At 38.8% G+C, this 13453-nt stretch overlaps 1 pseudogene; it reads left to right on the top strand.

Moving 5' to 3' along the window:
* Window positions 1-10294: 10294 nt before the first annotated feature.
* LOC101615954 lies at window positions 10295-11010 on the top strand (annotated as a pseudogene).
* The last annotated feature ends 2443 nt before the right edge of the window (window positions 11011-13453 follow it).

Here is a 13453-nt window from a genome sequence, read left to right as displayed (position 1 = left end):
CAAAGTGAAGGACTGGACGGATGGCTCATTGGTTAAGGTGCTTGCCTACAAAGCATAACAACCCAAGTTTCATTCCCCGGTACCCATATAAAGCCAGATGCATAAAGTAGTGTGTACATCTTGAGTTCATTTGCAGCCTCTGGAGCCCCTGATATGCCCAGTCTTATCTGTCTTCTCTTTTCTCTCAATCTTATTCTTTCTGATTGCAAATAAATAAATTTTAAAAACAAATGAGATGTAATTAGACACTTAGCAGAATGGACTGAGAAATCCTGATGAAGGTTTGGGCTGGGTTCCAAATCCAATGTTTGGAGTCCTACTGGGCTTGGAAGAGGGCATGTGGGAAGAGATGCTGTGGAAACTTAGGTCATCCAAAATCATAACTGAAACAGTTGTCAAAAAGGAGGTTGTATAAATAAACAGTCTTAGCCTGTAGGGAAAGCATTGAAATCAATTGGAAACTTTTTGTTAGAGGCAGGGAAAAGTGGATATGAGAAGCAGAATTAAGATTTACAACAATGACATAGTATGCCATTCAGGAATTTTTGATAGATTAAAAGAACAATAGTTCAAGGCATTAGGGTTGCTTTCATTTTAAGACTAGCTGCATCATATATGTATGAGTATGAAAAGAAAATGTTAATAGTGACAGAATGTGCATTTGTTTTAACAACTGAGCTTCCCTTGTGTAACCTATAGAACTTTTCTGCATCTTTTATTTTGTTCTCCAAAATCACCGGAATCTTTTTCAAATAAGGCTGATTTGACTGATTAGAACTTCTGTGGTGGTAGAGAAATAGAATTTTCAGAGCCAAATTATCTTAGGCTATCTTCAGTCCCTTAATTGCCAAGTCATCTCTACAGCCATCTTTAGTCCCTTAATAGCAACACTTGCCCATCCTTGTGACTGTCAGGTAAAGACTTTTGGAAGGTTTTAAGTGACCATTAGCTCCCAGAAGCTCAGAATGTTATCAAATAGTTTCTGGCCTACAGCAGAGATTTCCCCACTTGGCTGTAATCTGCTACCTGGTGTTTCCACCAATGTATTTGAAGTACGTTTTGATTTCTGACTGCCTTTTGTTCTATAAATATAAAGCCTTATGACATCAGTAATATGTTGGTGTGTGGTGTTTAGGGTACTCTGAATCTGTGTTCCAAGGACAGTCACTCATTTGGATTCAGAATATATCATCTCTACTCTCTTTCAGGTGAGAGCTGTGTTTTGCTTCAACATATCTCAGGGTTGTTCATTATAGTAGACAGTATACACACATGACTAGTGGCTATGTATTGGACCACACATAGCTAGACTTTGGCAATAGTTGCATGATACAGAGATAAGGCCATGTGGGTAGAGAGGTAGTATTGATTTGAAGTAAATTTCACTTTTCATTTGAAAACACTAAGACAGTGCTTACTGGGAGAGGTAATGATAACTCATTGCAATATAACCTGATTTTTTTTTTTTCATGAAAAATGTTTGGGACATTATACTTGTCTTTCTCCTACTTTTTTTTTTTTTTTTTTTTAAGGTAGAGTCTTGCTCTAGCCCAGGTACACCTGGAATTCACTATGTAGTCTGAAGAAGGCCTTGAATTCACAGCAATCCTCCTACCTCTGCTTCACAAGTGCTGGTATTAAAGTCATGGGCCTGGTGGCTTGTCTGTTTTTTGTTTTTTGTTTTTTTTTTCTCTAAATTTATTAACATTTTCCATGATTATAAAAAATATCCCATGGTAGTACCCTTCCTCCACCCCGCTTTCCCCTTTGAAATTCTATTCTCCATCATATCCCCTCCCCATCTCAATCATTCTACTTACATATATACAACACCAACCTATTAAGTACCCTCCTCCCTTCCTTTGTCTTCCCTTTATATCTCCTTTTTAACTTACTGGCCTCTGCTACTGAGTTTTTTTTTTTTTTTTTTTTTCTTTCTCACACGGAAGCCCAATCATCCATAGCTAGGATCCACATATGAGGGAGAACATGTGGCGCTTGGCTTTCTGGGCCTGGGTTACCTCACTTAGTATAATCCTTTCCAGATCCATCCATTTTTCTGCAAATTTCATAACTTCATTTTTGTTACTGCTGAGTAGAACTCCATTGTATAAATGTGCCACATCTTCATTATCCACTCATCAGTTGAGGGACATCTAGGCTGGTTCCATTTCCCAGCTATTATAAATTGAGAAGCCATAAACATGGCTGAGCACGTACTTCTATGGAAATGAGATGAATCCTTAGTATACATGCCTAGGAGTGCTATAGCTGGGTCATGTGGTATATGTTTTAGGAACCTCCACACTGATTTCCACAATGGCTGGACCAGGTTACATTCCCACCAAGAGTGTAGAAGAGTTACTCTTTTTCCACATCCCCACCAACATTTATGATCATTTGTTTTCATGATGTTAGCCAATCTGACAGGAGTGATATGGAATCTCAATGTAGTTTTAATCCGCATTTCCCTGATGACTAGTGATGTAGAACACTTTTTTAGATGCTTATATGCCATTCATATATCTTCCTTTGAGAAATCTCTATTTAGCTCCATAGCCCATTTTTTGATTGGCTTGTTTGATTCCTTATTAGTTAACTTTTTAAGTTCTTTGTATATCCTAGATATTAATCCTCTATCAGATATATAACTGGCAGAGATTTTTTCCCATTCTGTAGGTTGCCTCTTTTCTTTATTCACAGTGTCCTTTGCAGTGAAAAAATCTTTGTAATTTCATGAGATTCCAGTGATTAATCTGTGGTTTTATTGCCTGAGCAATTGGGGTTGTATTCAGAAAGTCTTTGCCAAGACCAATTTGTTGAAGGGTTTCCCCTACTTTTTCCTCTAGCAGTTTTAGAGTTCCCGGTCTGATGTTAGGGTCTTTAATCCATTTAGACATAATTCTTGTACATGGACAGATAGCAGGATCTATTTTCATCCTTCTACAAATAGATATCCAGTTTTCCCATCACCATTTGCTGAAGAGGCTGTATTTACTCCAATGAGAATTTTTGGCATTTTTATCGAGTATCAGGTGGCTATAGCTGCCTGCACTTACATCTGGGTCTTCTATTCTGTTCCACTGATCTATATGTCTGCTTTTGTGCCAGTACCACACTGGTTTTGTTACTATGGCTCTGTAGTAGAGGTTAAAATCAGGTTTGGTGATACCACCAGCCTTTTGTTGTTGTTGTTGTTGCTCAGTTCTATTTTAGATATTCAAGGTTTTTTTGTGATTCCAAAAGAATTTTTGGATATTTTTTTCTATTTCCATGAATAATGCCTTTGGAACTTTGATGGGGATTGCATTCAATGTGTAGATTGCTTTTGGTAAGATTACCATTTTCACAATATTGATTCTTCCAATCCAAAACAAGGGATGTTTTTCCACTTCCTAGTGTCTTCTGCAATTTCTCGCTTGAGTGTTTTAAAGTTCTCATTGTATAGATTCTTTACTTCCTTGGTTAGGTTTATTCTAAGGTACTTTATTTTCTTTGATGCAATTCTGAATGGGAGTGGTTACCTGATTTCATCCTCTGTGTGTTTGTTGTTAGCATATATGAAGGCTATTGATTTCTGTGTATTTATTTTATATCCTGCTACATGGCCGTAGGTTTTTATCAGCTCTAACTGTTTTCTAGTAGAGTCTTTAGAGTCCTTTATATATAGAATCATGTCATCTGCAAATAATGATAACTTGATCTCCTCCTTTCCAATTTGTATCCCATTTATGTGTGTCTCTTGCCTTATTGCTATGGCTAAGACTTCCAGTACTATATTAAATGAAGGGAGGGCAGTGCACACCCTTGTCTTGTTCCTGATTTTAGTGGGAAAGCTTCCAGTTTTTCCCTGTTTAGTAATATGTTGGCTGTAGGCTTGTCATAGATATTCCCAGTCTCTGTAGGACTTTTATCCTACAGATGCTGGATTTGGTCAAACACTTCCTCTGCATCTAATGAGATGATCATGTGATTTTTGTCCTTCATTCTATTTATATAATATATTACATATAGCGATTTGCACATATTGAACCATCCCTGCATCTCTGGGATAAAGCCTATTTGGTCAGGGTGAATGAGCTTTCTGAAATATTCTTATATTCTGTTTGCCAATATTTTGTTGAGAAGTTTTGCATCTATGTTCATGAGGGAGATTGGTCTGTACTTTTCTTTTTTTGTTCTATCTTTGCCAGGTTTTGGTATCAGGGTGATGCTGGCTTCATAGCAATTTGGTAGAATTCCTTCATTTTTTTATTTTATGGAAAATCTTAAGAAGCAATGGTGTTAGTTCTTCCTTGAAGGTCTGGTAAAATTCAGCAGTGAATCCATCTGGGCCTCACTTTTTTTAGTTGGGAGTTTTTTGATAACTGTTTGGATCTACATGCTTGTTATAGGTCTATTTAAGCAATTAATCTCATCTTAATTTGATTTAGGTAGGTCATATATATTAAGGAAATCATCCATTTATTTCAGATTTTCATACTTTGTGTAGTATATGGTTTTATAGTATGTCCATATGATTTTTTTTTATTTTTTCTGGCATCTGTTGTAATGTTACCTTTTTCATCTCTAATTTTATTAATTGCTGTCTTTTCTTTCTTTCTTTTGGTCAGATTTCTTAAGGGTTTATCAATCTTGTTTATCCTGTCAAAAAACCAACTCTTTGTTTCATTGATTCTTTGGATTGCTCTTTTAGTTTCTATTTCATTCATTTCTGCTGTAATCTTTATTATATCTTCCCATCTGCTGATTTTGGGTTTGCCTTGTTCTTCTTTTTCCAAGGCTTTGAGGTGAAACATTAGGTCATTTACTTGTGAACTTTCTAATTTCTTCATATAAACACTTAAAACCATAAATTTACCTCTTAGGACTGCCTTCATTGTGTCCCAGAGATTTTGGTATGCTGTGTTCTCATTATCATCTGACTCTATAAATTTTTTGATTTCCCTCTTGATTTCTTAACTGATCAATTCATCATTTAGTAATGTGTTGTTTAATTACCATGATTTTGAGTATGCTCTATGGCCTGTCTTGCTATTGATGTGTAGTTTGATTCCATTTTGTTCAGATAGAATGCAAGGAATTATTTCAATTTTCCTGAATTTGTTAAGATTTGCTTTGTGTCCTAATATATGGTTTGTTTTAGAAACGCTCCATGTGCTGCTGAAAAGAATGTATATTCTGCAGCATTTCTATGAAATGTCCTGTATATATCTGTTAGGTCCATTCCTTCAATGTCCTCATTTAGACCAGATGCCTCTCTGCTTATTTTTTCCCAGATTGACCTGTCAATTAATGAGTGCGGGATGTTAAAGTCACCCACCACCACCGTGTTTGGTATTATCTGTGACCTTAGTTCTAATAGTGTTTGTTTGTTGAATTTGGGAGCCCCCATGTTAGGTGCATATATGTTTAGGATTGTAATGTCCTCCTGTTGGAGTGTGCCCTTAATCAATATAAAGTGACCTTCCTTATCTTTCTTGACTAATGTTGGACTGAAGTCTTCCTTGTCAGATATTAGGATAGCAACCCCTGCTTGTTTACTAGGCCCATTTGCTTGAAACACCGTTTTCCAACCTTTCACCCTAAGATAATGTCTATCCTTTGTAGAAATGTGAGTTTCTTGGAGACAACAAATTGTAGGATCCTGCTTTTTAACCCAGTCTGCAAACCTGTGTCTTTTGGTTGGGGAATTGAGGCCATTGATATTAAGTGTTATTATTGAAAGGTGTGTATTTATGTTTGCCTTTTTTTTTTTTTTTTTTTGTGTGTGTGTGGTTCTGATTCTACCTTTTCTCTCTTGTGTTAACTAGTATTTGAATATTGTTTATTTTTTTCCAGGTTCCTTATATGTGTGCTTTTCCTTCTCTTCAGCATGGAGGATTCTTTCAAGGATTTTCTGTAGAGCTGGTTTTGTCTTCAAATACTCCTTTAACCTGCTTTTGTCGTGGAATGTCCTTATTTCTCTGTCTATTTGAAAGGATAGCTTTGCAGGGTGAAGTAACCTTGGTTGACAGTTGTTATCTTTCAGAATTTGGAACACATCACTTCAAGCCCTTCTGGCTTTGAAAGTTTGTGTTGAGTAATATGCTATAATAATCCTGATGGGTTTGCCTTTGTAGGTAACTTGATTTTTTTTCTCTATCTGCTTTTAATATTTTTTCTTTGGATTGTGTGTTTGGTAGTTTGATTATAATATGGCGAGGAGAGGTTCTTTCCAGGTTTTGGCTGGGGTTCTAAAGGCTTCCTGTATCTGCATTGGCACCTCTTTCCCAATTTGGGGGAAATTTTCTTCTATGATTTTGTTGAAGACGCCTACTATGCCTTTGGAGTGGAATTCTTCTCCTTCTACTATGCCCTGAAATCTTGTTTGATCTTTTCATAGTGTCCCGATTATCTTGAAATTCCCACTCATACTTTTCTATAAGGTTTTTTTGTTTGTTTGTTTGTTTTGTTTTGTTTTGTTTTGTTTTGTTTTGTTTTGTTTTGTTTTCTCTTTGTTGGGCTGTATTAGATCTGCTGCCTGGTCTTCTAGCTTAGATATTCTGTACTCTCTTTCATCAATTCTACTGGTGAGATTTTCTACAGAGCTTTTTATTTCATTAACTATATTCTTCATTGCTAGTAATTCTGACTGGTTTTTCTTTATTATTTCAATTTCCTTATTTATGTCTTGTATTGCCTTCTTTATTTCATTAAATTGGTGTCCTGCATCTTCTTTGATTTCTTTTATTTCCTCTTTGAGTTCCTCTTTGAGTTACTCTTTGACTCCTTTGATTTGTTCTCTGACTTCTTTGAATATATTTACAATCATTCTTTTGAAATCTTTCTCAGGCATTTCCTCCAACTTGTTCTCACTGGCGGTCATCTCTGATGCATTAATACTTTTTGGTGGATTTATATTGTCTTGATTTTTCATGGTTCTTGTTTTATAATGTATACATTTTTGCATCTTGGATTAAATTAATGTTTGGATTTTCTAGTTTGCTGGGTATTCTTAGCTGTATCAATTGATCTGATGTTGTATATCTTCAGTGTAGGAGATTAAGATACTAGGTGTGGCTCTTAACACTCAGATTTATCTATAAAACTGTTCCTAGGGGTTCTGTTTGCCTGCTATGGGAGTATTCAAGTAGGCTGAGTGGAACAATATACAGGTAGATTCTAAAATTTAACTAAACACTGTACACATTCAATCAACAACAGTACAGAGTATTTATGCAAGAGTAACTGTTATAGCAACTAGATCCTCTATCAACAAAGACATTAAGATTTCTGGTCTGTTGAGGGTTCCACATCAGCTTATGACCAAGTGAGATCCTTCCCTCGTGCAATCCCAGTTACCTTTTTGGATGATTTTGGTTTCAGTCAAGTAGGCTGGCTGGGTCGCTGGACCACTGTTCTGTATTCTGGAGCTGGGCACTGGCTTTTCCTGCAGTGCAAACCGAGCCTGGCGGCTGTGGCCCTAAAGATGGGCATTCTCACTGCTGGATCCACTGCTGCTGTTGCTGAAGCTGCCACTGCTGGTTCCACTGCTGCTACTGAAGTAGCCGCTGCTAAAGCTGCTGCTGCTGGGCCCACCACTGCTGTGTCTGCTGCTTCTGGGTCCATGCTGCCTCTGCTATAGCCACTGCTGCTGGAGCTGCTGCTGCCGCTGCTGGAGTTGCTGTTGCCAGTGCTGGAGCTGCTGCTGTTGCTGCCAGAGCCAGAGCTGTGGCTTCCACCACCACTTCTGCTGCCGGAGCCAGGCCGCCACTGCTGGAGCTGCGTTGGCCTGCCTGTGTGGGCTCTGGATGCTTTGGGACTCTACTTCTCTGCTGTCATTTTAATTTCTCATACACTTCACTTTTTAGTAAAAGTATGTATTTTACTGGGTTTTCTTTGGCTTTTTCTCCCCTAGGCTTCTTTGGCATGGTTCCTATGCCACCATCTTAACTGGAAGTCTGAAATATTTTCTTAATGGAAAGGAAGAAAGCAGAATATGCTTTTATAAAGCGAAATGTGATATATCTCCTCTATGATCTTTAGATAGTCTGTTGTTAGACTTCCCTAAAACCTCACAGATTAAAAAGAGTCTTCAGGCATCAAAGTTGTCAGTCAATTTCTAAAGCCTTTTAAATGTGAGACAGAGGTAGGAAGGTGGGGATAGAACTTTATATGGTTTGTCCTAACACACCTCAGACCATCTTGCACTTCCAACAACCGCTAGAAAACATTATGGGGGTTAATCATGCAGAATCTAATTAACTTTTAGCATTACTTTATGAAAGGACCTTGAAAGTCAGGTCTGAAGAAGAGAAAGCAAGGAATTTGGTTTCAGAAAAGTAATAAATTGTTATAAAATAGCCATTTCTGCAATGATGTTGAATTCTAAGCCCTTCAAGAAGTCGGTTGTAGAACATGTTATATTTCATTGTGTCAGTAACAGACTCTCTTCTGTAAATTATTTTTCTCTTAAGGAATACTTTCTCTGGCCTTCAAAGTAATACTTAATACAGGAATGCCAGGAGTAGGCATTCAATGTCTTTGAAAGCTAAACCATAGGAATCTCATGTTACCACTTAAAGTACCTTGAATTTAAAAGATAATGTGCATGTCCAAATTACTGTATTAAAATTCCTACATGGGGCTCAGGCAATATTTCAGTGCCCAAACCATTGCTTGCATAGCCTGCTAGCCCATGGTCAATTATAGTCACCCACGTAAAACTGGATGGGCATTCAATGGCAGTGGCAAGAGAATAGTCATATGTGGTTAAGGGTAACTTAATCAAAATTGCTATATACTCACATTTAATGTATAAAAATCAACCATATGTTTTCTCACCTTATTTTGTGCTAGATATTTTCACTTAATGAGATCAAGTCAGATCATATTTTGCTACTCAGTTAGTTATAATGAGGTTTTAGTGTAAAATTACTGTACATATATAAATCTTTATATTTTTACTTATTAGGATTTGAAAGTTGCTGTCTTATGTATCCTATTACTATGGTATAAAAGTAACACATGATCCCTCCTCTCTGGAGGATGTGCACATGGAATGAGTAGGCCAGGGTTCCTTGTTCATTTCCCAACCTCCAGATCCTTGGCCCCAGTACCCCTGCTGCTAGCTTGGGAGCACCCTGGACCCTGTGTGCCTGCTACTAAGCAGGACTTTTGCTCTACCTTCCTCAATGACTTGCCTCTGAGTTCCCAATTCCCAGTTTCCCTGGGCCACTGTGGTAGCTGACCTCATGCTTCTACACTTAGCTTCCCAGGTCCTGGTTCCCCAACTCCCTTTTTCCTGTGCTGAAGAGCACATGCAAGTAGAGTGAGTAGGGCTGAGATCCTGAGCTCCCATTTCTCCACCTCTCAGTTCCCCCTGTACTGGCGATATACTTATGATATTCACAATCTGCACGTCTACATTTATAACCACATCCTAATTTAATATTATTCACATTTAAAACAGATCACTGATTGAGGATCCTACAAGAACAAATGCATCTTTCCTTTTCAATGAAATAAGAATTTTACCCAAGATGGTTAGACTGCAATGCAAATAAAGTATAAAAAACAGAAAACTGAGTGATCTCAACCAAGAATACCTAGTCTTGGGCTGGAGAGATGGCTTAGCAGTTAAGCGCTTGCCTGTGAAGCCTAGGGACCCTGGTTCAAGGCTCGGTTCCCCAGGTCCCAAGTTAGCCAGATGCACAAGGGGGCACATGTGTCTGGAGATCGTTTGCAGAGGCTGGAAGCCCTGGCGCACCCATTCTCTCTCTCTCTCCCTCTATCTGTCTTTCTCTCTGTGTCTGTCGCTCTCAAATAAAAAAAAAAAAAAAAAAAAGATTACCTAGTCTCACAACGGAAGCCCCAAAAAAGAAAAAGAAAAACTTAGAGAAAACAATAGACATCGAATCCCAAATTGAAAACACAACAAGCTAGCAAATCAAAAAACAACAACCTAGCTACTGGAGTCTGAACCATACACTTTTAAACAGTAAATGAGTTGTGGAAGAAAAAAAAAATGAATTGAATGATAATGAAAACACAACTTACCAAAACTTATAGGACACAATGAAGGCAGTCCTAAAGAAGAATTCATAGTGCTAGTACCTTGATAACAAAGATGGAGAGATCTTAAGTTAACAATAACCTAACCATCCACATGAAGGCATTGGAAAAACAAGAAGAATCCAAAAGGTCTGGATGGAAAAACATATTCAAGATGAGAGCAGAAATGTACGAATTGGAAAGTAAGAAAACAATTCAGAAAATTGATGCGAGTCCTGCCCATGAGGTCCAGACAGACATGGAGGGAGGTGGGCTGGGCCTGGCTGTGTGTTTGCTGACTGGGGCTTCCCAGGGCTTCAGCCAAGCACTGGCCCCGCACCTGGCCTGGCCTCTGTCACCCTGTTCTGCTCCCTGCTGCTCCCAGAGCAACACACACTGACACAAGGTGAAGCTGGAGCAGGACACACTGCAGGCAATTTTGGGGATGTTTGCAAAGGCTTCCTGAACCTGATTGACTGAGCTGAAGTGAACAACTACTGGGCTGCAAACTTGTCCTCTATGCTTTGCTTGACCTTGGGCACTGTAAGGCCTTCCCTGCTAGCCCAGGCTTCAACAGGACTGGGGTGAACATTTTGTTGCTCTGTGCCATGTAGCCCTTCAAGGGCTGGGCATGGTACTGCATAGGGAAGGCTGCCAGGGATATGATGTGCCAGGTCCTGGCCACTGAGGAACCCAGTGTGAGGTTGCTGAGCTATGCACCAGGTCCCCTGCACACAGATAAAAGCAGCTGGCCCAGGAGACTTCTATGGACCCAGAGTTAAGGAGAAGACTGCAGCAACTGGAATCAAAGGGGAGCTGGTGAAATTTGGGACTTTGGCTCTGAAACTGCTCAGCTTGTTGCAAGTGAACACATTACAATATGGAGCCCATGTTGATTTTTATGACAATTTAGTTCAGGTCTTTTGCCTCATGTCCTTTCTCCCCTACTTTTGGTCATACCCAGAAGGCCTGTAACTGTCCATGTTCTTCCCAAACCTATCTGATGCAGATAAACTCTCCAACACTTGCTGGTGCTGTGAGTCCTCAGCAAGCTTCTGTAGCAGAGGTCCAGTAGAGAGGGGGAAGGTGTTGGGGCTGTTGATCCCCAGGAATACAATTTTAAGAATGAGTAGAGCAGAGAAACAAGCTGAAAACAGAAGAGAGGAGGACGAGTCTCTTGCCTGTGGTAGAGAGGCAGCTAGGAGGACCTGTGTTAACTGGTAGGGCATCCCTGGTCTTGCTTAAGGCAACCGGATCTTCTGTTGTACTGTCTTCCTTCTCATGCCTTCTCCCTCCATTATTCCCCAACCCTCCCTTAGCTGTAGTCAAAATAGTAGTTAAGGGAGATACAAATAAAAGGCAGATGCTCTTACTAGTGCCTGCTTCTTCCTCTATGCCTGGGCATGTTCCTGAGGCAATTCAGTGTTGCCTTAATCTCCTAGGGAGTTGTCACAAAGATATCTGCCTCCTCTCACCTGAGGTCCATTCAGTTGCAAGCCCAAGTCTAACATTGTCCAAGAAAGACATGGCAAGACACCTCTTCATGCTTTTTGTCTACACTGAACCATTTTTACTTAATGATATTTCAATGCCCAATAAACAATTGCCCCTCATAGTGGATCCTTGGATTTCCAGTTACGTTCTTGTCTGCATGGAAATGCCATGAATGGATCCTAGCTCCTCTCCTCTTAGCCACTGTCTATGTGGTCCATGAACCACAGTGTAGTTTTTTTTGTTTTGTTTTGTTTTGTTTTTTTAAGGTAAGGTTTTACTCTGGCACAGACTGACCTAGAACTCACTCTGTAGTCCCAGGCTGGCCTCAAGCTCATGGTGACCCCAAAATGCTAGGACTAAAGGTGTATATCACCACACCTGGCTGCACAGTATATAGGTTTGAGACCAGTGTGATTTAAAGGGAGATGGTCAAGTACAACCCTCAAGTTGAGTGTGGAGACTCACATTTCTAGTCCCAGCACTCAGGCTAAGGCAGGTTAAATACCATGAGTTCAGGGCAAGTCAGGGTTACAGAGTGAGAATCTGTCTGCAAACCATGGGAAAAAAAAAAAAGTCTTCCTCCTAGTTGGTAGCCATGGGTTTGGAGTGCCAACTGAGGGCTTGCAGCCATACCTGTCCCATATTTGAGAGTTTCCAGATAGCCAATGCCAGTACTCAGGCTTGTATCTGTTTGTATAAAAGGAACTTTACTGAATTTGTGGAGAAATGCTTTGTACCCTAGTATGTGATCTGTTTTATAGAATGTTCCATGAGCTGCTGAGAATGTGAATTCTATGGAATTGGGGTAAAATGTTCTATTGATGTCTGTTAAGTCCAATTGATTTATGGTATTGTTTAGCTACATTACTTGTCTGTTAATTTTATGCTTAGATGATGTGTATATTGGAAGTAATGGGGTATTAAAGAAAAATTACAGAAAAGGTAAGAAGGAGTATCCTAAGGCATTGTCTGCACTCACCAGAAAGACTGATGTATTCCATAACCCCATAATGAACATGAATAACCCCACTGACGAGGGGCATCCATGGAATGAGTGTAGTGGTAGGAGATATAAGAAAATAGCATGAGGAAAATATGACTAACATGTTATTTGTTCATAAGTAAAGTTCATAATCTATAGAATGAACAAAATCTAAAGGTTAAAAAAAAAGAAATTGATGAAATAAACATCTGGTTCTTTGATGAAAATGATTGATAAACCCTTGGTCAATTTCATGAAATAAAAAAAGGAAAGTCTCAAAATGACAAAATCAGAAAAGAAATGGGAGTGGTCACAACAGACATCAATGACATTGGAAGAATCATCAGTATATACTTTCAAAACCTCTACTCCCCCAAATTGGGTAATCTAGAAGGAATGGATGCATTCACTCACATCTCACCTTCCAAAGATAAATTCAGAGCAGATTAATCTCATTAACAAACCTATCACATCCATCAAGATGAACAAGATATTCAATAACCTTCCCTAAAGTAAAGTCCAGGATCAGATATCTTCTCATCCAAATTCTATCAAACCTTCACTGAAGAACTGAAATAAATTTTTCTCAAATTGTTTCACATAATGGGAAAACAACAAATCATCCTTGACTCCTTTTATGAAGGAAGAATCACACAAAACCAGACAAAGATACAAGAAAAGCAAACTATAACCATATATCCCTGATGAACTTAGATACAAAATCCTGGACATAATCCCCCAAAACTATAATCAACAACATGTCAAAAGCATTATCCCCCTTGATCAGGCAAGATTCATCACATGGATGCAGGAATGGTTCAACATATAGACATTGGTCAATGTAATACACCACAAAAATAAACTTAATCACAAGAACCACATGATCATTTTAATAGATACAGAAAAGGCCTTTGACAAAATACAAAATAACCTCATGATCAA

The sequence above is a fragment of the Jaculus jaculus genome, chromosome 4 (assembly GCF_020740685.1).
Source record: "Jaculus jaculus isolate mJacJac1 chromosome 4, mJacJac1.mat.Y.cur, whole genome shotgun sequence".
NCBI lineage: Eukaryota > Metazoa > Chordata > Mammalia > Rodentia > Dipodidae > Jaculus > Jaculus jaculus.
Note: the sequence above shows the minus strand (reverse complement) of the source record. Positions and strands in the feature narration are given on the sequence as shown.